Source organism: Myotis yumanensis, unplaced genomic scaffold, assembly GCF_028538775.1.
Source record: "Myotis yumanensis isolate MYYU_CA2020_CCGP unplaced genomic scaffold, mMyoYum1.0.hap1 SCAF_8, whole genome shotgun sequence".
NCBI classification, from domain to species: Eukaryota; Metazoa; Chordata; class Mammalia; order Chiroptera; family Vespertilionidae; genus Myotis; species Myotis yumanensis.
The window spans coordinates 75,050,556-75,076,606 of record NW_027223759.1 but is presented as its reverse complement, the minus strand read 5'-3'; the positions used below and the strand labels follow the sequence as shown (position 1 = coordinate 75,076,606).

Sequence of the window (26,051 nt, the reverse complement as noted above, 5' to 3'; positions counted from 1 at the left end):
CCACCCTTCTCCTCCCCTTTTTCTTCCTCCCAGAGAATGAGTTCCTTGGAGGAAGGAAACATGTCTTATTAACCTTTGAATCACCATTTCCTGACACAGAACCTTTCCCACCAGACACTCAAACATGCATGTGTTCAATGAATACCTACCTAAGTCTCTGGATTTCAGAGATGGCTGAGGGTAAGAAGAACTAAAATGTATTGAGCAACTAATGGTATGAAGAGGTTAAAACTCGTTTTTTTTTTATTTTTATAAATAATACTTTGACCTAAGTGTCATTCTAATTATGTACATATTGAAACTCAGACTCAAAGTAATTATATTATCTGCTTCAGGTCTCACAGTTAGTAAATGATAGTACTTGGAATTGAATTCAGGCTTTTCTAACTACAAACTCTGTTTTTCCATCCATCCCATGTGGCCCCTAGTGTTACCCTAGCATAAGTCATAGGTTTTAGGATGACTTCTTACTTTGTTTATTAAAATATTAAAACGTGTCATTTCTAAAGAGTAGTGGTAATATTATGTGTCACTGGTAGTCTTCAAAGATGGTCCTCAGTGAGCCCTGTCTCCTAGTATTCATGCCCTTTCGTAGTCCCTTCCCAGGTATCTAGGCTGGTCCTGTGTAGCCAATAAAATCAAGCAGAAGTTGGATCATAAGATGCCTCCCAATGTCCTCCTGAAACACTTGTTCTGAGGGAAGCCAGCTGCCATGTTGCCTGGAACCACCATGTGTGAGAAGTCCAACCTATCTACTTGGAGAGAAAGAGAGGTCTGACCAGCTCCTAGCTTTCCCAGCCCTCCCAGCTCCTGTGCCAGACTTGTGAGTAAAGAAGTTTTCTTGGATGTCCTGCCCCAGAGACCCTCTATTCCAACTGCATGAAACACCCCAAGTGAGAATGATCCAGAAGAGCCAAGTAGTATTCTCTCTCAGAGAAACTGCTCTGAAGCCACTTAGTTCTGTGGTGGGTTGTTAGGCAGCAATCAGAAGCTAGAGCACTATGATTTATCTTTTTAAAAGAAAATAACCAAATGTTTTCGAGCAAAGGTCTTAAGCTTCTTGTTGTTATTTTACCTTTATGCAAGTACACTCTGCAATATAGGTAGATTTCTAGCTCCCTCCTTAATACAATTTATGATCTTGAGCAAGTCTTTTATAACAATGTCACTGAAGGGTTGGACTAGTTAATCATGAAGTCCATTTTAGTTCCAGACTAGTAGAATTCCCTTCAAACTACCCGAGAAAAATTGAGTCTTGTCTGCAAATGTTAGCCTGCAGTAAAATTTTACAGGCACAGAATTTTCAGCAAAGCAATGAATGCCAGGGAATTGCTGACTCAGCACAATGCCGCCCGTTAGCAGGAAAAAAATAAGAGTCAGGGGCAACTATAAATCTGACGCTGTGCTACTTCTTCCCGAAGAAAAATTCAAAGAGATCATTATCTGCAACAAAAGACTTGAAAGAGGATTCTTACTTTTGCCCCTTAAAAATCTGCTATTGAAGTCTGTGGGTGACTTGAGGACTCTTGGCCGACGATTCAGGGTTGCATAGTTGAATCAGTCTCCGGAAGATCCACACATACAAATGCTAAGTTTAGGGCAAGTGAACTGTGTAGATTCCTAGAGGAAATAAACTCTCGCCTGAGAACAACAGCTGAAGTAAAATCCCATAAGCCAGGAAAACAGCCACACAATCACAGTAACAGGTGGTAGGTTTCAAAACAAATTTCAAGGTCTGACTCGCACAGCACCTGCTCTAGAACCACAGACGGCAGAGGGACTGTCTGGGCCAGAGTTAGGTCATCCCTGCTGTGTTCTGAGGAGGATTAACTACCTTTATTAGCTAAGTCATGGCAGGCTGGATGACTGCTTCTCCGGGGGAGTAACCCTTGCGTTCCCCATCAGAAGGAAAGAAGGAATGAGAGTCTTTGGGAACCAGAAGGGAACTTGGAGATGAGCTAGTTTAACCCCCTTGATAGCAGAGCAAAGTGAATCCAGACAAGTGGAAAGTTGTTTAAGGTCACATGGACCCATGAAAGTAAAACATTTCCTCCCTCCTGCGTTTTATTATGAAACATTTCATGCCCGACTGGTGTGGCTTGGTGGTTGAGGGTTGACCTGTGAACCAGAGGTCACGGTTTGATTCCTGGTCAGGGCACATGCCCAGTAGGGGGCTTGCAGGAGGCAGCCGATCAATGATTCTTATCATTGATGTTTCTATCTGTCCCTCCCCCTTCCTTTCTGAGATCAATAAAAATATATTTTAAAATATTTCAGAAACACAGCAATATTGAAAGAATTTTTACAGGGAACACCTGTATACCCATTGTCTAGATTCTGCCATTACCATTTTATAAAGCTTGTTTATCATGTATCTATTCATATATCCATTCTTCCATCATTCTACCTTGTTTTTTGAACACATTTCAAAGTGAACTGCAGAAATCTTTACTCTTTTCCTTAAGCAACATTATGTTTTATCATTATTTGTCTATATTATTTGATACCCCAGTTTTATACACCCCATAAAACCAGAAGAAAGTTACAAAAAAATAAATCACTGGACACAATAAATGTAAATTAGCACCAGCTAGCTGAAAGGGAACCTGCTTCCTAAGACCAAGGTCCTTGAGGGTTCTCACTAAGAGCAAATTCCAGAGGAGGCAGAAATACTAGTCAATACAGGGCACTGCTTCTGGCATTTCCTGCACCTGGAACCCTGCTCTTTCCAGTTCCTGCTGAAATCCTCCCCATTCCTCTAAAAACGACCTCAGATGCCTGCAAGCAACACAGACTACTGTTACATATGCATTCCTGCTTTAGGGAAAAAAGTTGTTAAAAAATACTGAGCCCTGGCTGGTGCTCAGTGGTTAGAGCCCAGCCTCGGATTGAAGGATTGTGGGTTTGATTCCAGGTCAAGGGCATGTATCTCGGTTGCAGGTTCAATCCTGGCCCCTGTAGGGGTGTGTGTTGGAGGCAACCAGTCAATGTATCTCCCTCACATCAATTCTTCTCTCTCTCTCTCTCTCTCTCTCTCTTTCACTCTTTCTAAAAATCAATGGAAAAAGTATCCTCAGCTGAGGAATTAACAAAATAAAATTCTGAAATGCCGTCTCCTTCCCAATGCCTTTCCGGAATCCTGAGTTTCATCTTTCTCATTTGAGTGCCACTTTTCCTACCTCATCCTACCTTGACACAGTTGAGTGTGTTTATCTGTCAGTGCTATTGCCACTGCTACTGCTACCAGTCCTCCTATGGTTATTTTCTCTTTGTAAGGGGCTGTAGCTTAAGATTTATTTCAGTATCTCCTGCAGTTCTTTGCATAGAGTCCACGTTGAACGTTAAGTTGCTTCAAATTTCAAATCTACAAGATTATGTCCAGGCAGCTTTGTGAAAGGCAGATCTCACGGGATGCCAGATCAGTCACACAGGGGACTTGATTCGTGTGCAGGTTTCTGGACTTCCCACCCTCAGAAACCTGGCTTCAATCGGTTTGGGGTGGGGTCTGGAAAGCCGCAGCGTGAGCAAGTGCCCCCTGGTGATGTGGATGCAGGCAGCACAGGGTTGCACTTGGAGAAATCTGCTGAGAGGCCCACCTTACCAACCAACCGTACTGTGTGTTAGGCCTTCATCACTTTTAAACCAGCAATACGACTCTTGCCTGTCCCTTCCATGGATCCGGATAAAGGGGTGGCACACGGGCGCCTGTCACGCTGGGTGTGACAGTCGTGGCATCACCCCTCACCACAGCATGTGCTGCCAGTTACCACTTCTGCTGTTGCCACCAACCCCGAGTTTCCCTTTGTCACTTCCCTCTTGCCACCACCAACTGCCACTGCACCTCTTGCCTCTGACCCTCCAAGGCTGAGTCAGATCATCGAGGAGCACTGAGGAAGCACATTTTGGAAGACAGGGTGAGGATGTCCTCATTCTGAATTCAGGATCTCACGTCTGGGAACAAAGGAACAACGGCTTCTGAACCTGGATTCTCCAGAAGCGCTGCAAACCTGTTTAGGAAGTTGGGTCCGTGGCTTGAAGTTCCTGCCACCTTTTATTTTACAATGAGTGGAAACCAAAGTTGAGTAACAGGTCTCTTGCCTAAGCCTTCAGGGCCACCACAAAGCACAGGGCAATGGGACAGGAGTGGATAAAATGTGGTTGCTGCCCCCTGCCCGGCCAAGTGCTTCTTTCTGTGTAGGATATGCTGGCTGTAGACATCACCGCTGTGCGGTCTTAACAGAGTATTTTTATACTGTATATGCTGAAATTCACTTTCTTTTAGGTGGCAAAAGGGTAATACTTAGAAAAACTCTGGGCCAGCCTGGCTGGAGTGGCTCAGAGGTTGAGCTTTGACCCATGCACTAAGAGATGACTGGTTCGATTCCTGGTCAGGGCACATGCTGGGGGTTTCAAGCTTGATCCCCAGTAGGGGGCATGCAGGAGGCAGCTGATTGATGTTTCTATTTCTCTATCCTTCTCTCTTTCCCTCTCTCTCTGAAATCAATAAAATAAAAAATAAAGAAAACCTATGGGCCAGAAAAGTTGTTTCACGAAGCACAATCTGACGTATGTTTTGAGTTGAACATACTTGAATCAATTTCTCTAACATTCTCAGCATTGTCATTTTCAATTCAACCTATTTCTCTACTGTGGTGGTTCCCAAACTACAGCAGGCATCTGAGTCACCTGAGGGCTGGTTGCTGGATTATGCTGCTGCTGCTGCTGCTACCATGCTTTGAGAACGCTGCCCTAAGAGAAAGCAAAATGAGAAATCAAAACCTTTTCCAACCAATTGCTGACCTGCCTGCCTGTCTTTTCTATCACAATGGCTTAGAGCGGCGATTCTCACCACTAGCTCTTCATTAGAATTACCTGCAAAGTCTTTAAAACACAGGGTCTGGGTAGCATGCTTAGCCCCAAATAAATCACAGCTCTGGGGTGGGGCCTGTGTAATTTTGAAAAAGATCCCCATGTGATTCTAAAGGGCATCCAGGCTGAGAACCACAGGCACATAGGAAACTGGCCCTGTGCTCTGTTAACATAGATTCTCATTTGATAAATACTTATTGACGACCTAGTATATGCCATAGGAAATGATAAACTGTCTGAAAAATGGTCCCTGACCTCAAGCAGAGATACAGCATATGCCCAAACACACACACACACACACACACACACACACACACACACACACACAGCTGGTGTGTGGCAAGTGCCGATTGGAAGGATAAACCATTACTGAGAACAGAAGGCTAGATGATCCCAGGTACTTCAGTGCTGCACTGAAGCCTCATGTTGTTTGTGATAAGTTATGTATGCCTTTGCCACACAGGAAATATCTCCCTTTGGTGGGGAAATTGCTCATTTATTGGTTCATTGAGGATGCTCCAACTGATTCACCATGGTAGGTGTGATTGAACCATGGAGATGATGGAACATTAAATCAATAGCTAGTCAGCTGGCAATTGTTCCCTTCTGAGTATGCTATTAAAACTCAGTTTCAGAAACCCTGGTGTCTTTTCAGTGAAGAAATAAAGCATGAATTATGTGTAGAAACCACTTCAATCTGGGCTTTTAAATAAATGTTCCTTATATATATATAAAAATATCTGGGTTCATTTGTGAATCAAAAGAGAAATAACTCAAAAATATGTATTTATTTGCATCTAGTAGAATACAAAATAATTTAATGATTCAAAGATAGCTTGCCCACAAAGAGGAAAGTTTCTAAGAAGGAGAAAAATACCTGGGGGTGGGGTGCAGGGGTGGGATGGAGGGGTGGGGTGGAGGGGTTCAATGGGGAAAGGAGGGGGGGACATCTGTAATACTTTGAACAATAAAGATAAATTTTTTAAAAAGAAAGGAGAAAAATATACTTTTTGGGTGATACTAATATATGAAGGCATTATTTAATTCATTGTGTTATTTAATTTGGTTGTATCTTTTTCAAAATTTTGTTTTCTTGTGGGGAAGTTTTTCCAAGACTAAGAAATCTTCCCATGACAACAATTGTTTTCAAGAAAAGGAAATAAATACTTTTTTAAACTGTTACATTTATTTCCATTAGAAAATGCTGGAGGTGGCATTGTGGGAAATAACACAAATATGACAAAATAACTTGCACTCAAGGAAACTTATAACCTAGTAGAAGGAAAACATAAGTACAGATTTGAAGCAAGACATGCCTTTAGAGAAGAATACATTTTAATGAGGTTTCAAAGAGCTGGAAGAAAAGGTCAAAGTTCAAAGGGCCTCCGACAAGGCTTGGAAGTGGGGTTCTGGTGCAGCGTATTAGTGTAGGGCCAATTTTCAAAGGCCAGCTGTTCCCAGTCACACAAAGAGTGAAGATGAGGGTAGATGCAATCAATGGGAAAATTAGGCCATCCTGCCTTATTTTCCTGGCGATGTAGTTTCAAGATCAATAGTTTAACAATCTCATTCCAGGAAGCAAAACGAAAATGAATCAGATGCATTCTTCTTAGTTCACTTCTTACTAATAAAATCCAATTTAGAGGATTTTATGCGTTGTCTATATGGCCACTAATATTTGACAAAAATGCTTCACCTCATTAATAATCAAAGAAATGAAAATTAGAACTGCTGTACAACAACTCTTTTTGGCCTATCAAACTGACAAAGATTTTAAATGACTGCCAAGTGTTGGGAAGTATAGGAGGAGCAAGTCTATTCCTTCTGCCTGTGGGGTGCTCCTCGGTTAGCCACAGCTGTAGCAGGACAAGCTGTAGCCTACAGCTCTTCTGGGAATATATTTTAAGGAAATAGTGTGGATATGTTCAAATGCTCACAAAAATATTCCTCGGTGCTTTGTTTGTTATTGGGAAGAATCAGGAAAGAAACAAGTGCCCAAACAAAAGGGTAATATTTATAAAAGTTATGCTAGCAAGGGAATGGGGGTGACCCACACACCTAGTAACCATAGTCTGGAAAAAATTTTCCTGCTTGTTTTAGATACGTCAGCCCCTTCTACCCAAGATCAAACTCCTTCCCTTCATTTGTTCCGCAGCAGATGCTGCCTGCCTGCCGTTGCTCGTGCCTTCCCTGCTGTGTGGATGCCTTTCCTCCATCTCTGAGGTCTCACGCCTTCAGGACCCGGTTTTGTAAGCCACCTTACACAATGTTACAAAGCTCTTCTCTTACATCACCCAGAGAGGGCTTATTCCCTCCCTGTACCCTCAAAGCAATTTCGTTCTCTTCTACAGCCCTTCTCACCTCTGTCCTGGATGATCTGCATATATATCTTATTTTCCCTAGTAGATTTTGAACAACTTGAGGACAAGGGCTAATCTTGCTCAGATTTATAACCACCATAGTTACAAAGCATGTCGTATGGATATGGTTGTTGAATGAACAAATGAGAGAGGGAATGAATGCGGAAGTGCACTTGGAGCTGAATTCTGATGTTCTGCACAGACCTGGGATGAACTTGACAAGGGCTCAGGATGCTCTTTGGTGCCTCCTCTTTTCTGGCAGGGATGTGAAAACCTCCCATCTGAGCCAGGGGGAAGGGAACAGTGAAGACCAGGACTGAGGAGTAGGTCTGAGAGGGGAGGCCAGGGTGATGAACCCAACAGCAGTCGCCCCCTCCCCCCCAACCCTTACTCCCCCATTTAGTGGAAGAGGAGTAGATTGGAATTTTAACCCGGGGGGGGGGGGGGGGCTGATGAAAACCTTGGCGAAGGAAAGGAAGCACTCTGATCAGTTATCAGTTCTTTCGCCATCTGCTTTAATCAGTAGGTCTTACAGACAGCACATTTGTCAAAGAAATGATAAGGATGACCCAGATAATTGAGGGGCAAAGAAAAAAAAAATGTTTTCGTTGGGAGAAAAGAGGAATTTGAGAGTTTTATTGATGCACCTTGATTTATACATTCCCCGATTCAACAGCATAAATGCCAGTCAGGTTGATGGTGGCTATGCCTTGATGTTATTGGCGAGGAAGTCATTAAGCTGAGCAGCTGAACTTCTGTTCAAAATAGTCAAGCTTAAGGCTTGCTAAGGCATTTTCTGTCCCCACCTGGTACAACCCATACCTACACGTCCTATCATACCTAGTAATACACCTGCTGGCCTTTGTGGGCTCTCAGGAAATACCTTTATTTCCTGAACAATGCAACAAGCTACAACACAAACACCACCTAAGCCAGCCAACACCGAACTAGGAACTGCAGTCCCCTTTCCGACAGGGTGATTCGAATTTGTAGGTTGTGCTATGGCCAAATTCACAAAAGAAATTCTTATATTTTAAAAAAGAAATTTGCATACATGGAAATTCCATATGGCATCCATTCTACGATATATGTACATATGAATCTATGTTTGTATGTATTTATCATTTGGCCTCATCACTGGAGTGGATTATTTTTTATCAGTAAACAACAGCAAAAACTGCTTTTCACCAAACAAAGGTCCGCTCCCTCTGCCAAGGAGCCGTGATTTACAGGCCCAGCCTGTGAGCAAGTGGGAAACACTGTTTCCAGACTCGGGTGATGAATCGCCTCCGAGGGCCTGAGCTTACCGCGTTCCCACAGACCACATCCACAGAGCGGTGCTCTCGCCTGGAAGGAAGGATTGGCCCCGGTTTGGAAGGAAGTAGAATAAATAGAACTGGAAGTGGCAAGGTCACCTCTAATATCTATGAACTGCCCCGTAACAAGCTTCACAATTGCTTTGTTTCCCTCTCCCCCAGTGCTATAAACAGGCAGAGGCAGAGCCGGCTCGCAGAGCAGAGCGGAGGAAGCGCCCAGAGCTGCGAGGAAGGGGAGGCTGCAGGCTCCGGCCCATCCCACACGCCAGGGTTACAATTGTGTTATGATGTGGGGGCCAGAAGGGAAAACTGCTTGTTTTCAAAGGAAGGAGTTATATTGTCCTAAATTCCTGTGTATAAAATATAGGACAAACAAGTTACAGTGGGAATATTGAACCGGAGTATGTGCAATATAGAGCCTTTCACTTGGCGTTTCTCTACTAGCTTTAAGTATCACATGGTGGTTGCATAAATGCAAAAATGTTATTTTTAAAAACCCTTCTCCCCGAGACCCCGTTCGGTTGGTATTCCAAAGGCAGTGCGAGCTCCGCGCTGGATTCTGCCTCACAGAAGAGTTGTCTTCTTCCCCCAGCTCCCCCAGGCGCCGGCAGGCGGGCTGCCCTCTCCCTTGCTCCGATGTTCCCAGCACTCTGTGCCTGTCTCCCTACTGAAGGGAGGAGAGTACGTAGGAGGTGTGCAAAAGGCATGAACGAGGTTGGGATGCCAGAGGGTTGGGCACCAGGCAGGACTGGAATTCCAGTGGCCTGCCTTTCGGTCATTTTCACATAGTCCAATATATTCCCACCTTGGAAGACTGTTTGGGTGAGCAGTACTGTCATTAGCAAAGCAGAAACAGAACAATTCAGCGTGGGCTTCGAGTCTAAAGGGGATGACCTCCTGGGGCTTAATTGCAGAAAGTGGAAGGGAACACGAACCAAGCAGAGTTGAGTTGGTACTTTGTAAATTGTCATTCCTCCTCTGCGTGGATTCTCCACATTCGCAAAACTGCCTAGGAGAACCTCCTCCCTCATATTTTGAAAATGCTACAGAGCTGCGAAGGGTTGTAATTTCAAAGGAGTGATTAAAAGGATGTAAGAAAGAGACAATGAAAGCCTCTCAGGGGTAGAAAGAGAAAACTAAAGGGCAATCCCTGTTTCATTTGAATTTTGGCTATTTGTTTACAATTCCAAGATAATACGAGTTCTTGGCATGGCGGCTAATGGGTCAGAGCTGAGCATTTGTGGAACTGGAGCTGTTATGCGGCCAAATATTTGATCTGTGGATAACATAATATCAAGAGGTTCTGGTCTCTGGTACGTGGCTTAAATTAAGTGTCAGGGGAGCAGCCACTGAGGCATCAGTCTAGCAATTCTAGCAGATGCACTCTGCTGACAGGCTATGCTAGAGTGGACCTGACCAGGCCGATCATCCTCTAAAGTGCCTCCTGCACTGTGATGGCCCGAGACAGGCCCCCTGTCTGTGTGAACGGGGGGGGGGGGGGGGGGGGGGGGAGTGGGGTATGATGAGCTCTTCTCTTTGTCCCCTGCCCACCTGGAGCATCATGGCTAATTTGCTTGTCTAGCACTGCGAAGCCTTACAATACATTTAGCACGTACATGCACGCATGCTCATAGTCACTTCATACTTTCACCTTTTCTGAAAGATGAAAGCAGTGAATCCAGATTGAAAACTGCCCATGCCCACTTCTCAGACACTCCCTTCTCTCAGAGGACAGCGGGACCTGATCCAAGGGTGTCAGCTGGGCAGTGTGCTGTGATTCCTTTCCAGATGACAAAATTGCAACACGTTTATGATGAAACCCGGTGCTATTTTTTTTTCTTTTCCCTTGTAGTTCGTAGCAGGAATCCAACACTATTTACTCTTTGGACAGAAAGTCCCCAGTGTCTGGACTATGTGATTGCATGAGCCCCGCTCCCTGCTCATTAAGACTGCCCCCTTCGAAAAGGAATTAATGAGTTTTCAGTGGCCATTTGTGGCATTTGAGATCCATAGGCATCAGGGCTTGATGCATGGTCCTCATCTCGGTGGGCTCTGCGCAACGATTCTCATCTGTCTTAGTTAGCAAGTGAATTAATCTTGACTTTGGCCTGTGGGGTATGGTTCTTTGTCCTCTCTCATATCTTCAACTCATTCCTTTCTACCAGAAGCACTTCTTGTTTCAGGCCCAGGCTCCCCCCATTTCAATCATGTCTTTAAATTATATTACTTTGATTTTAAACAAAATCTATATTTCTAGTATTATACTTCTAGAAAGTTCTCATTCTGAGTTATAATTTAATTATATGGGTCATTAAAGCTTTGAAAGATGCTAAAGGGCAGAAGAGGATTAACAAAGTGAAAGTTATTATTACAAATTACAAATCACTTAGCATTTCAACATCACTCATCGGATGTGGGCATTTTGTTGAAAGAGACCTTGTTTTGAACAGTGACAGTGCAGAAGACCTATGCAAGAAACCTGATTTCTATTGTTAAAGCACACACGGGTAATTATCAATTACATTTTATGTTCATAATGTGATAGATTTAGAAATGCTATTCACAGAACCCTTGATGCATCAGTCAATGCCTCACCACTCCGTCTAACCACTCAGCGATGGGTATTTCATCCACACTTTCTTTGGATGTAAATGAAATGTGTTACACAATGAAAGTAAAATTGGTGGATATTCTTACTTAGGCCCTCTGTGAGCTGTAGAGTTAAACCGTGGTGACAGCACAGTTGGTTAGGAAGGTAATGAAAACTTCAGGTAGCTTGGGATTATTCTTATTAGCAAGTATTAGTTTAAAAAGTTAAATTTAGGAAGATGTTACGCAAGTATTAAAAGTATTTGAATCATGCCGTGCTGCATAAGATTAATCATGAAACATTGTAAGGCACAAAAATGGAAACATTTCATTGAGTTTCCCTTTTTGTGCCTTAGGCAGTGACACCCTGAAGGTAATGCTTGTCTGAAGTCAGAAAGAGAAAAATATTTCAGGTACACAGAAAACAGACGTAGTTGGAAAGTCACAGATAAGTGGTTAGTAATCAGTGGTTCTCAACCTTCTGGCCCTTTAAATACAGTTCCTCATGTTGTGACCCAACCATAAAATTATTTTCGTTGCTACTTCATAACTGTAATGTTGCTACTGTTATGAATCGTAATGTAAATATCTGATATGCAGGATGGTCTTAGGCGACCCCTGTGAAAGGGTTGACCGCCAAAGGGGTCGCGACCCACAGGTTGAGAACCGCTGGGTTAGTTGCTTGTGTCAAGTTTAAAGCTGCCAGGTTCTGACGACAGGCCATGCAGCGTAAACGAGAGAAACAGAATGGTTTCTAATAAGAACATTTACTGCCATAGCCCCCCCCCGCCACACCCACTCCCACTCAGCATGTCCTGACTTGCGTTGCTCCCTTCATCCAGGCCACTGTAGGGAAGGGTACTGGCCAGTAAGGAGAGTACACTCACCACTGTCTGGCCTTCACACTGGCCGTCAGTCCCATTTGGTCTGGCTAGAAATTGAATGGCTATATTTTGAAAACAACCTGTGATTATGGAGATTGTTAATACTGAGCTGCAAGCCATTGGTTGTGTTTGCCAAGGAATAACCAAGTTCTGTGATAACATAATATAGATAGATGTAATGGCACATAGAAAAATATCATCTCCTTGTCCTGTTGATTTTGTACCACCCAGGCATGTAAGCAGGGAGAAACAAGGTAACTCAACACCAAGGAAACAATCAGTGTTTAGAGCGCCAGCCCATGCACCAGAGGGTCATGAGTTCGATTCCCGGTCAAGGGCACGTACATTGGTTGCAGGTTTGATCTCCAGCCCTGGTCAGGGCCAGTGTGGAAGACAACCGATCAAGGTCTCTCTCTCTCTCTCTCTCTCTCTCTCTCTCTCTCTCCACACACACACACACACACACACACACACACCCCTCAACTTCCCTCCCTTTTCTCTAAATAAAAAAATTAAAAAATGGGCAAATGACCTGAATAGACACTTTTCCAAAGAGGACAGACAGATGGCCAATAGACATATGAAAAGATGCTCAATGTCACTAATCATCAGAAAAATGCAATTTAAAAACACAATGAGATATCACCTCACACCTGTCAGAATGGCTATGATCAATAAATCAATACATAACTAGTGCTGGTGAGGATGTGGAGAAAAGAGAACCCTCATGCAGTTGGTAGGAATGCAGACTGGTGCAGCCACGGTGGGAAACAGTACGCAGTTTCCTCAAAAAATTAAAAATTATGACCCAACGATTTCACTTCTGGGAATATATATGAAGAAATCTGAAACACTAATTTGGAATAACATATGCACCTCTGTGTTCATTGCAGCACTATCTACAATAGCCAAGATTTGGAACAAGCCCACGTGCCCATCTGTAGATGAGTGAATAAAAAAGCTGTGGTACATTTATACAATGGAATACTACTTGACCATAAAAAAAGAAATCTTACCTTTTGAGATAGCATGGGTGGACCTAGAGGGTATTAAGCCACATGAAATAAGCCAGTTATGGAAAGACAAATACTATATAATTTCACTTACATGTGGAATCTAATGAACAACAAAATTAACAAACACAATAGAAACAGACTCATAGATACATAAATCAGGCTGACAGCTGTCAGAGGGGAGGGGGCTGGGGGACTGGGTGAAAAAGGTGATGGGATTAAGCAAAGGAAAACACACAAACAGATGCAGACAACACTATGGTGACTGCCAGAGGGAAGGGCGTGGGGGAGATGGGAGAGGGCAAAGGGGGTACATGGGGGCAGAAAGAGCCTTGACTTGGGGTGGTGAGCGCATGATGTAGTGTGCAGATGATGTCATAGGGTTGTACACTTGAAACCTGTATGGTTTTATTAGCCAATGTTCTCCCAATAAATTCATTAAAAAAAAAAAAGAAACAAGATAATTTGTGGTGGTGGGGAAAGCAGGCAAATGGGGAGAACTAGAGAAAGAAAAGAATTTGGGAGGGGCCGATGAACAAGAGGGAAGAGGGAATACAACCAAACCCCAAAGAATAAGTGACATCACTATAAGAAGAGATTAAAAGATAATAATAATAAAACACTGAGGTACTGTCTAAAGAAATAAGAAAAGAGAAATTGAAGAAAACATACTGTGAGGTACGGTTATCTGAAAAGGGAAGCAGATGGTAGAAAGAGGCAAAGTGTCCAGACTATACCAAGTAAATTTTAATGGAGAAGCTGGTTTATTTTTACTTCTTTTGACTTACCCCTTGGAAAAATCCCTGTTTTATTGATCCAGTGACCATGGAACTAACTATAGATAGCTTGCCTCAGAGAAGACTTGAATTAATAACATCTTCCCTTTTGGAACTTAACTGGTCTAATTCAGTCATTTAAAAATTGCGCCAGAACATATAATTTCCCCTAAATCCCGAATTCTGTTACATTACTTCGAGGAACTGAGAGTTGTATTTTTAGTAATTCTGCACAGCAGAGTAATCTGTGGAGCCCTGGAAGGGAAATGTGAGTTCTGACGGTATCTCAGCCAGAAACCCATGAAGCGGAACCTGAGGTCACACTCAGAACCTATCGGGAATTAAAGGAAGTGATTCCACTTGAAAGACCCTAATGTATGTAAAGACCAAAGAGAAGTCCTTCCCCAGAGGGGGAGGAAGGGAGAGTACAGGTGGGGGGTGGGTTGGGAGGAAAACAGTCATATGCATTGTGTCTAGGTAAGTGATTATCCTGTTGCGTCCTATATTCTGAATGTGAATGTCTTTGGTATCCTGTTCAAACTTCCTCCGAATCCATTCAACCATCGAAGCCACTGCTCAGTTCCTGCACCCAGCTCTCTGTGTAGGTTCAATGTATTTTGAATGGATTGGGAGCACTGCTGCTACCAAGGCTAAAACGAGCAAGCTGAGGAAAGGTGAGCCTGACTCCAGCCCGACTCCAACCCCAGGGAGCCCTGGGCTGCGGGCTGCACCTCACAGGGACCTCCCCAGAGAAACCTTCACAGGCAGGGTTTGCTTTCAGTTATTTGTCTGCAGAGCACAGGTTGAGCTTGGAACTAGTTATCCTCCATCTGCTTCCTTAGATCCTGTGGCTCCCTCTCTGATAGTTTCTCATGGCTTATTAGTGGGCAGGTGGTGCCTTATGAAGACGATGGCTTCTGTTCACATACAGGTCCACCCTGTACTAAATGTGTGGCCTTGGGCAAGTTACTTAACCTCTCTGAGCCTCAGTTTCTACACCTGGGGAATGAAGATAATCATAATATCTACCTTCTAGGATAAGTTGGAATCAGTATGTTAACAGTGTCACGTGCTTGGAATACTGACTACAATGTTAGCTATTAATGTTATTATAAATTTCTTTTTACTAAAATATAAGATTCTAAAAGGCAGGGTAAATTCCATCTCCATTCTCTAGCATAATAGAATATTCACTGTTTATTGAATGTTACCAGGTAGTTTAGGTAGGTTTGGTTTTAGAGATATGATCCACATTTGCTACAAGTGTGTCTTGGGATCTTGCTAAGTGTTGGATGAACCAGAGGGGAATATCTCTGCCCTTGGAGAGTTTAGTAGTGGAAACTATTATAAAAGAATAAACACAAAAATAAACTTATAATTTTAATTTGTTTTAAGTGCTTTGGAGGGAAAGGCTAGAGTGCTACAAAAGAGAATCTCCTGACTTCAAGTCCCTGATCTGCAGTACAATGGGGAAAAGATAATAAAAGATGAAAGAGAATTTGTATATGTGCTTCTCATACTATGTTAATAAACATGGGTGATCACGGTGGAAACATCTGTATAGCTGATCTTTTGCAAGTTCTTCTTATGCCTTGGTTTAATCAACACATAATGCTCTCTGATGTCCGTGGCTGATTAGCTCATTTGGTTAGCGAATGAGGTCAAGGTCACAGGCCAGCAAGGGTCAGTGAACTTTTCTCCTTTCTGTGGCCAGATTGCACCGTTAACCTCAGTCATCTTCCAAAAGTGTGTGTTTGGTCACAGGAAGGCTGTGTCAAGAGAATGCAGATAGAGCCACCCACAAATCACCCCAAATGAAAACTTCGCTGATAGTAGGTGTCTGCTAGCATTTTCTTAAACTAATGATAGCATTGCTGTATTTTATTATTCTCTGTCACTAGGGAGGATGTAGTCCCATTTTTGACAGAGGTAGCCAATAATTTCTGCAACTTTATTTTCTCAAAAAACTGCCATTTTGCAATAAGTAAAACACTTAAAAATATATTTTTTTTATTGATTTCAGAGAGGAAGGGAGAGAGAAAGAGAGTAACATCAATGATGAGAGAGAATCACCAACCGGCTGCCTCCTGCACGCCCCCGACTGGGGATTGAGCCTGCAACCTGGGCATGTGCCCTTGACCCAATCGAACCCAGGACCCCTCAGTCCCGCAGGCCAACACTCTATCCACTGAGCCAAACTAGCTAGAGTAGTAAAATACTTTTATTTTATTTTTTTAAAATTGAATCTTTATTGTTCAGATTATTACAGTTGTTCCTCTTTTTTCCCCCCATAGCTCCCCTCCACCTGGTTCCCACCCCACCCTCTGCCCTCACTCCCCACCCACTGTTCTCATCCATAGGTGTACAATTTTTGTCCAGTCTCTTCCCACATCCACCACACCCCTTTCCCCCCCAAGAATAGTCAGTCTACTCCCTTACTATGCCTCTGATTCCATTATAATCACCAGTTTATTCTGTTCATCAGATTATTTATTCACTTGATTTTTAGATTCACTTGTTGATAGATGTGTATTTGTTGTTCATAATTTGTATCTTTACCTTTTTCTTCTTCCTCCTCTTCTTAAAGAATACCTTTCAGCATTTCATATAATACTGGTTTGGTGGTGATGAACTCCTTTAGCTTTTCCTTATCTGTGAAGCTCTTTATCTGACCTTCACTTCTGAATGATAGCTTTGCTGGATAAAGTAATCTTGGTTGTAGGTTCTTGGCATTCATCACTTTGAATATTTCTTGCCACTCCCTTCTGGCCTGCAAAGTTTCTGTTGAGAAATCAGCTGACAGTCGTATGGGTACTCCCTTGTAGGTAACTGATTGTTTTTCTCTTGCTGCTTTTAAGATTCTCTCTTTGTCTTTTGCTCTTGGTATTTTAATTATGATGTGTCTTGGTGTGGTCCTCTTTGGATTCCTTTTGTTTGGGGTTCTATGTGCTCCCTAGACTTGTAAATCTATTTCTTTCACCAGGTAGGGGAAGTTTTCTGTCATTATTTCTTCAAATAGGTTTTCAATATCTTGCTCTCTCTCTTCTTCTGGCACCCCCATAATTCGGATGTTGGTACGTTTGAAGTTGTCCCAGAGGCTCCTTACACTATCTTCATATTTTTGGATTCTTTTTTCTTTTTGTTTTTCCGGTTGGGTGTTTTTTGCTTCTTTGTATTTCAAATCTTTGACTTGATTCTTGCGATCCTTTAGTCTGCTCTTGGAACTTTGCATAATATCCTTTATTTCAGTCAGTGTATGCTTAATTTCTAGTTGGTTCTTTTTCATAACCTCGAGAGTCTTACTAGATTTCTTGAGGGTCTCACTACATTTATCGGAGGTCTCACCAGTCTTTTTGAGGGTCTTACTAAATTTATCAGCAGTTTCTAGAAACTTCTTGAAAAACCTTAAAAGTGTGGTTTTGAACTCTATATACAGTAGTTTGCTTTCCCCCATTTCTGTCATTTGTGTCCTGTTTCTTTGTCTCCGCATTTTTTATGCTTCTCTGTGTTGATAGTGTGGCTTTGTGTGCTAGATGTCCTATAGGGCCCAGTGGCTCAGCCTCCCCAATTACCTGAGAAGGACAATCTTGGTGCACCTCCTTGTGGGCTTTGTGCACAGTCTTATTGTAGTTAAGCCTTGATTGTTGTAGGTATCACTGGGAGGAATTGACCTTCAGGCCAATTGGCTGTGAGAATCAGCTGTGTCTGCAGTGGGAGAACTTCTGTGCTGGAGACACCCCTCCAGGGCAAGACTTGCTTCAGTGGGGCTTTGGTGCTCACTGAGTCTGCCCCCCTGAGTGTGTCCTTTATGGATCCGAGGAGCTGCAATCTGGATGGTCCCACTCTGACCACTGGGCACACTGGCTCTTGGATCTCTAAGGAGGTGCTAATCTACCCTCTGTTTGAGGCTACTCAGCAGGAGCCAGCTGTGAAGGGCCTTGGGCCAGCTGCAGTTTGTTAGGTAATTTTCAGATTGCAGAGGGCCAGGCCTTTCATATGCAAAAGCCTCCGTGCCTGGCTTGGGCGGGGCGGCATCCCAGAGGATCAACAGGGCAGAGCAAGGAGCTATGGCTGCCCTCAGAAGCCCCGCTTCTCAGTGTCCTGGCAATCGCTGCAAGCACCTCCAAGAGAAAGCTGCCCTCGAGTTCTGACCGATGCCAGACAGTCCAGTTTCTCCCGTATGAGTCTGGATCCCCAGAGACTCACCCGGAACTGGAGCTCAGAGCTTGAGACTCCCTCCCGATTGAAAAAGACAACCGTGTCCTCAGCCGCCAGCCCTCTCTGGATGCGCCTCCGTACCTCTGTACTTTACTTCCACACCGCACCTCCTCTGAATCTCGGTATGCTTTTCTCTTTCCTTCTAGTTGTAGAATTTCCACTCAGCCAGCCCTCCTGTGGTTCTGGATGATGTCTGTTCCGTCTTTTAGTTGTATTCTTGAAATGGTTGTGCTAAGCAGCAATCTCCGGTGTTTACCTGTGCCACCATCTTGTTTTTTTCAGTAAAATACTTTTAAAATATCATTTCCATTGGTAATGTGTGTAGAAAGCACCTGGGTTCTTGTTGAAATGCAGATATTGGTGCAGTAGGTCTGGGCTGGGGCTTGAGATTCTGCATTTCTACCAAACTCCCAGGTGATCCTGTTGCTGCTGATCCTTGGACTCCACTGTGAAGAGCATGGGACTAAATGGGAGGGAATCAAAGCCCAGTCTACGAAGCAAAGCACAGTGAGCTTGACCACCAGCACAGCTTTCTGGGACTATTTACTATTTAAGTGCTTCATTGTTTATAGTCAAGCTCTCCCCAAACAATGTTTCCTTTTAGCTTTTGAAAAAATAGTGTTATATTTTCCTGGGAGGGTAAGTATAAGAAAGAATTCAATCTACTTTTGTTTTAGACAATATATCCACATATACATGCAAAGCTCAAAGGGCTGGAGCTGGAGCTAATTTCATGTTATGCAGCATAAAATGCCTTTGAAACACACACAAAGCAGTTTATTTTATGGAAGAGAGTTTAGTTTCATCTTCAACGGACGCCACCATATGTGACAAGTGTAATACAATCTTTTGTGTCTTCTGTGTTTATTTTTGGTAATAAAAGGAGGCAGCTCCTTTCTCCACTGCCCAGAAGAGGCCTGTTCCCCGACTGACATGTCTACGTCACTCCTATTGATACTAAGATGGCTGTGAGTATGAAGTTGCCAAAGAAACTGCTCCTCTGAGGAAATTCCCAGGAGTGTGAAATCATGGGAATCAAAATGATGGGAAGGTCCCTGCACACTAGGGAAAACTGCCAGGATTCTTAGCGGGAAAGAGCCTAGAAATACCACCAGTGTCTCCTTTACTGTTTAGTGAGATGCACTTCTATTAGCTTTGGAGACAATGGCTAAGCTCCGCTCGGTGCAAATAAAATGCTTCATTTATTTTTCTTCAAATGCCTTGGGTGGATATACATTTGTAAAATTTAGATTTTTTTTTCTTTCTCAGAATTGTTCCTCTCCACGGAAATCTTTAGTAAACGGTGAAAGATTTACGTGATCTGAAGAGAAACCAGCGTATTAAAATTTGGATTTTTGTACTTTAGATTACTTGGCCCAATCTCAGCATGTAACGGGCAAGGACACTAAGTCCAGAGGGATGAAATGACTTTTTTAAGGTGTTACATGCAAGCTGGAGGCAGAGCCCAGGTCTCCTGGTCCTTGCCATTGCACCTCCTTGCCTTGAGCGCCTTCAGACAGTCACAAGGGCAGACTCTAAATCACACTGATTTGAAGAAAAGGATTTGCCCATATCTTCGTTCTTCAATTTATTCAAGCAGTCGGTCAATCAATACATATTCAATTAGCTTCTACTATGTGCCTAGCACTGTTTTACATAATGTGAAATAATTTTATATTTATCTATTGGTTCAGATTTGTTGTCAGTAAACTACCCTGGGTGTGTTAGGCACTTAGGGTTGCCGAGCTAACTCTTGGAGACCCTTTGGGAGGTATTTATTATAATAAACTTCTGCAAATTTAAAAACCCCATCACTTTTTACTCCTTCATCTTATTTCCCCAAGTAAATCAGTAGCTAAGACTCTTTCCTAAGTGCCTCTTACATCACTTCTTTCCTTTCTTCATCTGCTTGCTGAAGGCCCTGTTACACAACTGTCATGTCACCTCTGGTCTGTGGTTGAGGCTTGGGGCCCCTCCTTCCAGAGACTCCCCACGCCCCCGACAGCCTTGTTCCATATTTGCTAGATAACTGAAGTGAGTTTACTACCATCACCCTAGTTTCCTTCCTATAATCTCTGACTAAAGTTCTTCAAAATTCTCGGTGCTCTTGATTATAGCATTCTCTCCCTTCTATTGGCCTGCACATATTCACTAAGTCCAGGTTTCCAAAGTGTGGTCATTTGAATATATGACTTATCTTTCCTGGAACCATACCTGAAATACTTCAGGCAATTAATAAGCACCTCCCTCTTCTTTTTCTTGCATGAATTTTCATGCATCAGGCCTTTAGTGTTCATATATATATATATATATATATATATATATATATATATCTAGAGGAAGAAGTCCGGAATTATTTGTTAAGTTTCCATACATGTAAAATAGGGACAATAATAGTACCAATAATTTCCTAGGGTTACTGTGAAAGTTTAGCTATTATTACTGAGAAAAGTTTCAAGCTATGAATGGTTAATTTTATCACCTTTGTCACTTGGAATTATTTCATGTATGCTAGTTTCATTTTTTAAAACTAAGTAATACCTTGGGGAAAGACAATGTTATACCTTTTGGAACTCCCTTTGTCCCCCACTCAATTGCCTGGCAGGGAGCTGTGATCTTAGAGGGCGTCAGCAGAAGTGTTCGGCTGGTTCACACTCATTTAGGCTACAGGCAGGGTTCATGCTCATTGGGCATCTGCTTGTGCCACATAAGTTGACAAATATTTGATTGATTTATGATAGCTGGAGTTTAACATCAATTTAATTCAACATCTGGGCTTGGAATGCTGCGAACTTGAAGATGGAGGAGGAGCTATATTTGTTCAAGTAGTCCAATGTTGGGCCAGACAGGGTACCAAATCAGGCTCTTCAGAAAAAGGCATTAAAATAGATTCAAGGCATACAGGCTTTTTTTCTCATTTCCTTCCACCCACATAATATGAGTTCTGTATTAAAAATAAGTTATCACAGTATAGTTTGAATTCCTCTCATGGCCTACCTATTTATTTCATTATGCCTGGGTTTTAACAGAATGTTATGGGGAAGGGAGCCGGAATAATGAAGCACAAAGAGATGGCAGAAGCCGGCACCTGGTACACCTGGATTTCCACACGTGCCTGCGCCTCCACCCCTGTCCACGGTTGGCCTTGTGTGTGAAGCCTACACTTGGGAACCTAGCTGAACAGCAGGCATTGCACATTGATGGTAGCTAAAAAATAAAAATAAAAATAAATAGGTAGTGTAGTGTTAGCTTCATGCACATCTCGCTCAGCAAGTAAGAATGGGTATTAAATGCTGACGTAATGCTCTTTGTGGAGGTTACACTGTTGAAGAAAAATAGACCCCTATCTTGGGATGTTTTTCCTGTGCAGGGAGATCACTTCCTGCTTTTATATGCAATTGCTCCTAAGCGTGGTTTAACATTTCTCTTCCCAATTCACCACTGAATTTCCCCGGACCCGGACACGGCGTTGAACACTGGGTCAGGGAAGGAGAGGGTGGTGAATTAACTCACCCTCAGACTGGAGGACAGGGAGCGTTGGGAAATACCAAGGACTCTGCGCTGACTTCAGCCTCTGAAGTTTGGGATTTGGGCGGACACCATAGAAAAGCTCCCTTCATCTCCTGAATTGTTTTGAGTTCCATGGCAACAGCAGCCTTAGACACTGAGCGAGAGGGATGAGGGAGCTGGGAATGGTTGAGAAAGAGATAAGCAAAGATGACCAAATAGGCCTGGGATTTTATATGCGACGCTTGACTTGAGAGAAAAGGAAGCGAGTGGGGAGGAATGTCCAAGACCGCAGCTGGAGTGATCTCATAGCAGCCAAAAGGCAAACGAGGGCCTGGCCGCCAGCTGAAAGCTACAAAGGCGGTAGGTGGGTGGATACCGTGCAGGGAGGGAGGGAGACTCGCCCACGCTTGAGAAGCGCTTAGGCTTGCGTGTGACAGACCCAGAGTTTCTGGCTCCGGGAAGGAACGCATCTCAACCCACAAAGGCTCTGGCCCAAAGAATGGCCTGGCGCGTAATTCAATGCAGGCCCCATGGCCACACTGGAGTTGTAGCCTTTTGTGTTAGCTACAACAATGGAGGGGGAGAAATCAGGCCACAGGCTCGCAGCGCAGACGGGCTGGTGCGGATGTGTCTCGGCCCTGGCGGCAGCGTGTGCTGCTTTGCCGCCCGTTGCCCGGCAACCGGACGCCGCCCGCCTGTGCCTGCGGAGCCCCTTGAAAGGCGCGGCAGCCGGGTGAAAAGGAGAGCCGCGCCGTTCACAGGCCAGGCTGGGGAAGAAGGAAACAAAGGACAGGGAGCTGGGGCAGGGGCTGCCTGGGACCGGGGGCCACCGAACGCGGGAGGGCTTTGGGAACCAGCCTTTTTTTCTGAAGAGCCTGATTTGGTACCCTGTCTGGCCCAACATTGGACCACTTGAACAAATATAGCTCTTCATCTTCAAGTTCGCAGCGTTCCAAGCCCAGATGTTGAATTAAATTGTCTGGCTATTGTGTAAAAAGTGTAAACAACCCCAAACAAACAGCAAAAACAAACCCTGTTCAAGTGGCCAGCTGAAATTCATTTGTTAGGCAGGAATATTTTCCAAAGTAGGACCGCGCACCCGATGAGTAAACAGAGGCGGATGTACATACGTGTTTGCTAAAGGCAGTGTGGTATCCTGCATTGCACGGTGAACCATTAATGGTAAAACCGGTGTTATTAAGTGTGTAATTTAGTTAATAGCAATGCAACAATGTTTACCTCTTAGCTTAGACCAGGAGTCTGCAATCTTTTTCTGTAAAAGACCAGAAAGTAAAGACTTGGGAGGATGTGGCTCTATGGTCTATTGTTACAACCACTCAACTCTGCCACTATAGGAGTAAAGGTCAACAGACAATATATAAAGGAATGGGCATGGCTGTGTTCCAATAAAACTTTATTTATGAAAGCTGAATTTGGAAGTTCATACACTTTTCCTGTGTCATGGAATATTATTCTTATTTTGACTTTTTCAACCATTTAAAAATATAAAAACCTTTTTTTTTTTTTTTTTTGCTTGCAGGTCCTACTAAAACAGGTGGCAGGCCAGATTTGGTTTGCAAGCTGCTGCAGTTTGTCATTCCCTGGTGCAGGCGTGGACCAGAGCTATATAATGAGAAATTGCTGAAGGGTATACAAGAACTCTCTTACTTTCTTTGGAACTTTTCTGTAAACCTAAGATTATTCCACAATAAAAATGTATTTAAAATATTTAAATAGAAAGCTTTTAAGATGAAATGTTTGGAAAGGGATTTGTTGTGAGGAGGGGGGTACTTCCGAGTTGTGTGTGTATGTGTGTGACATAAAGGAATGTTTTTCTTAGTATTTGTTGACATCTGGTACTAAGACCTCCCAAAATGAAACTCTTTGCTATACCACTATATTGGTAATCAAGCCACTAACATCAAACAGCCTGAAAACAGAATAGCATTCCAATAACCCACAATTCTTTGACCCTGAGGGTTGGGCGAAGAATATTTTCAGCTCCCACTGAGCCAGGACGGGAGACACAAGGACAAAGAATCAAACCCATTTTGCACTATTAGGAAACTAGAACATTCTTGGCCAGCTCAGTTTTAACCACATACCCACATATGTGCACACACTCCCTTTTTCTTTCTTAATCTGGCCAATCGCTGCACCAAATAGAGCACACATGAGACTTTGCTTTACAAACCAGGATCGGTATTCCTTCCCTGGTTTTCCTAGTTGTATGAACAGATTATTCTCTATATTTGTCTAAGAATGGGGTGGCATGGTATTACAAGACTCTCTCCTGGCCTTCCTTCAAATTGAGCTCTAACACATTCTGTCTCAGGCTGACACTGCTGATTAAGAATGGATGATCACAAAGCACAGGAGGGCCTTTAACATAAAGCCTTCTCCTGACTGCCATACTAGAAGGGTGTGGGATGCAGTATAAAGATGATATAAAAGTCTACCAGAAAAAAAAAAGTCTACAGGTAGCCGATTGGCATAACACCAGGCATGATGGGCAGAGAGAAGCTCAGTAAGGGGAGCTGATGCTAAAAGTGAAGAGACTTGCAGTTGTGTTTCTTAACAAGATGTGAAGCAACTGGAGGTTGGACCCAGGGATTTTCCATCAACCTACCTTCAAATTTTTTTCCTAGCCTCACCCTCTCAACTCTTCCATGTTAAGAATTTATTTGGTGCTAGTGACCTGGTGCACAAAATTCGTGCACATTAAAAGAGGGTTAATTAGAGGAAATATTTTAATATTGCTATTTGCCCTTTCTCTATAATAGAAGTATCAGAGATGAAAGAAAATTTGTAAAATGTATATGAAAATTTTCCTCCTGTCAGAGTCTGGGGCACGCCTCGGGACCCAGAGTCAAGTCCCCGCCTACCTACGTGCGTGATTTTGACCCATACCCGGCTGGCCCCACCCTCATTGGGCTAGATCCAGACCCGACTGGCCCCACCCCCATCAAGCCCCACTGGTTGGGGGTCTTGGCCTCAGGTCACCTGGCCCAGTGCCAGGGTGGGGGGCATGGCCTGAGGTCCCCTGGCCCGGGCTGGGGGTTGCACCTTGAGGTCCCCTGGCATGGGCCAGGGGGCATGGACTGAGGTCGCCAGTCAAGCTCTGCTGGGCAGGGGTGTGGCCTCAGGTCCCCTGTCAAGTCCTGCTGGTCAGGGGGCACAGCCTCAGGTCCCCTGGCCCGGTGCCAGGGAGGGAGGCATGGCCTGAGGTCCCCTGGCCCGGCACTGGGATGGAGGGTGTGGCCTGAGGTCAAACTCTGCCAGGCGAGGGGCACAGCCTGAGGTCCCCCGTCAAGCTCCGTCAGGTGGGGGACATGGCCTGAGGTACCCTGTCAAGCCCCACCAGGCAGGGGGCGCAGCCTCAGGTCCCCTGCCCCGGCCCAGCGTCACGCAGCCTCAGGTCCCTGCTGATTGCTCATTAAGGCTTGTTACAGAAACTTGGCCTCCACTGTGGGCGCAGCCATCTTGTGTTATGGAATCCCTGCCTCTGCTGTGGGCGCAGCCATCTTGACCATTATGGTGTGGTGGTCAATTTGCATATACCCTCTTTATTAGATAAGATTTGTTTTTCCAACCAGAGATGTTTCAGGATGCATTTATTCAACAATATTTTTCGAACATGGGCTTGCCCTGTGTCATGAATTGGTCCTGGATTGAGGCTGGGGATATGAAGATAATTAAAGACAGCTTCTAGCCTTCAGTGTCAAGGGGCTCGGGGTGCAGACAAGGCCAAGTTCTTCAGTGTCGTTGGACAACAGCATCAGGATAATTAAGGAAGGTTTTATTTACAAATGCAATCTCCTGGGTCTACCCCACATTTAGTAACTCAAATCTTTGTACAAGGCAAGAGTATTTTTAGCAAAGTTCTCAAGTGAATATTATGCTCACTAAACATTTGAGATCCACTGGAAATGTGACAAGATGTGAAAATGTTTTAAGTATAATGATGGTGATATAACTGGTTATTATAGAAGCGCAGAAAAGGGGTGAGGGTAGGGTCAAAAGGGAAGTTCCCTAAAAATGACACCTGAGCCTAAATCTTAAGAAAGGGAAAACAAGAGTGGGGGTGAGGGTGAGGAATAGTGTGTTAAAGGGAATGGGAGCAGGAAGCAGAATCCTGAAGTGTGAAAAACCACACTTCCTTATACAGCTGCAGTGTAAGTAGCAAGGAGGGATAAATGTCTAATGGTGGACCCACAGGCTAATGCCTGAAAGTATAGATGGGGGGAGAGAGAGAGAGAGAGAGAGAGAGAGAGAGAGAGATTGATTGTGGAAAACCTATTTCTAGCAAGGGGATCATTTTTTTATATCACTCTGCTTAATTATAAATTCGAGTCCATTCCCTCCAAAAAAGTATTGGCTTTTGGTAAAGACTTGGCCTTTTCCTTCACATTATATTCTCTGTAACACAGGCACACAGAATGAAAATATGTTCTATGTCAAAGGGTGATAGCTGATAAGGGCTTATCAGGTAGTTTGGGCCTCTCTGCTTTCAGAC

General features: G+C 43.7%; 1 non-coding gene across 1 annotated transcript; it reads right to left on the bottom strand.

Annotated features, from left to right (window-relative positions):
- Positions 1–19,254: 19,254 nt before the first annotated feature.
- LOC139015837 (U5 spliceosomal RNA) lies at positions 19,255–19,366 on the bottom strand. Its single transcript, XR_011472494.1, has one exon. It is a non-coding gene; the product is annotated as a U5 spliceosomal RNA (small nuclear RNA).
- Between the last annotated feature and the right edge of the window lie 6,685 nt (positions 19,367–26,051).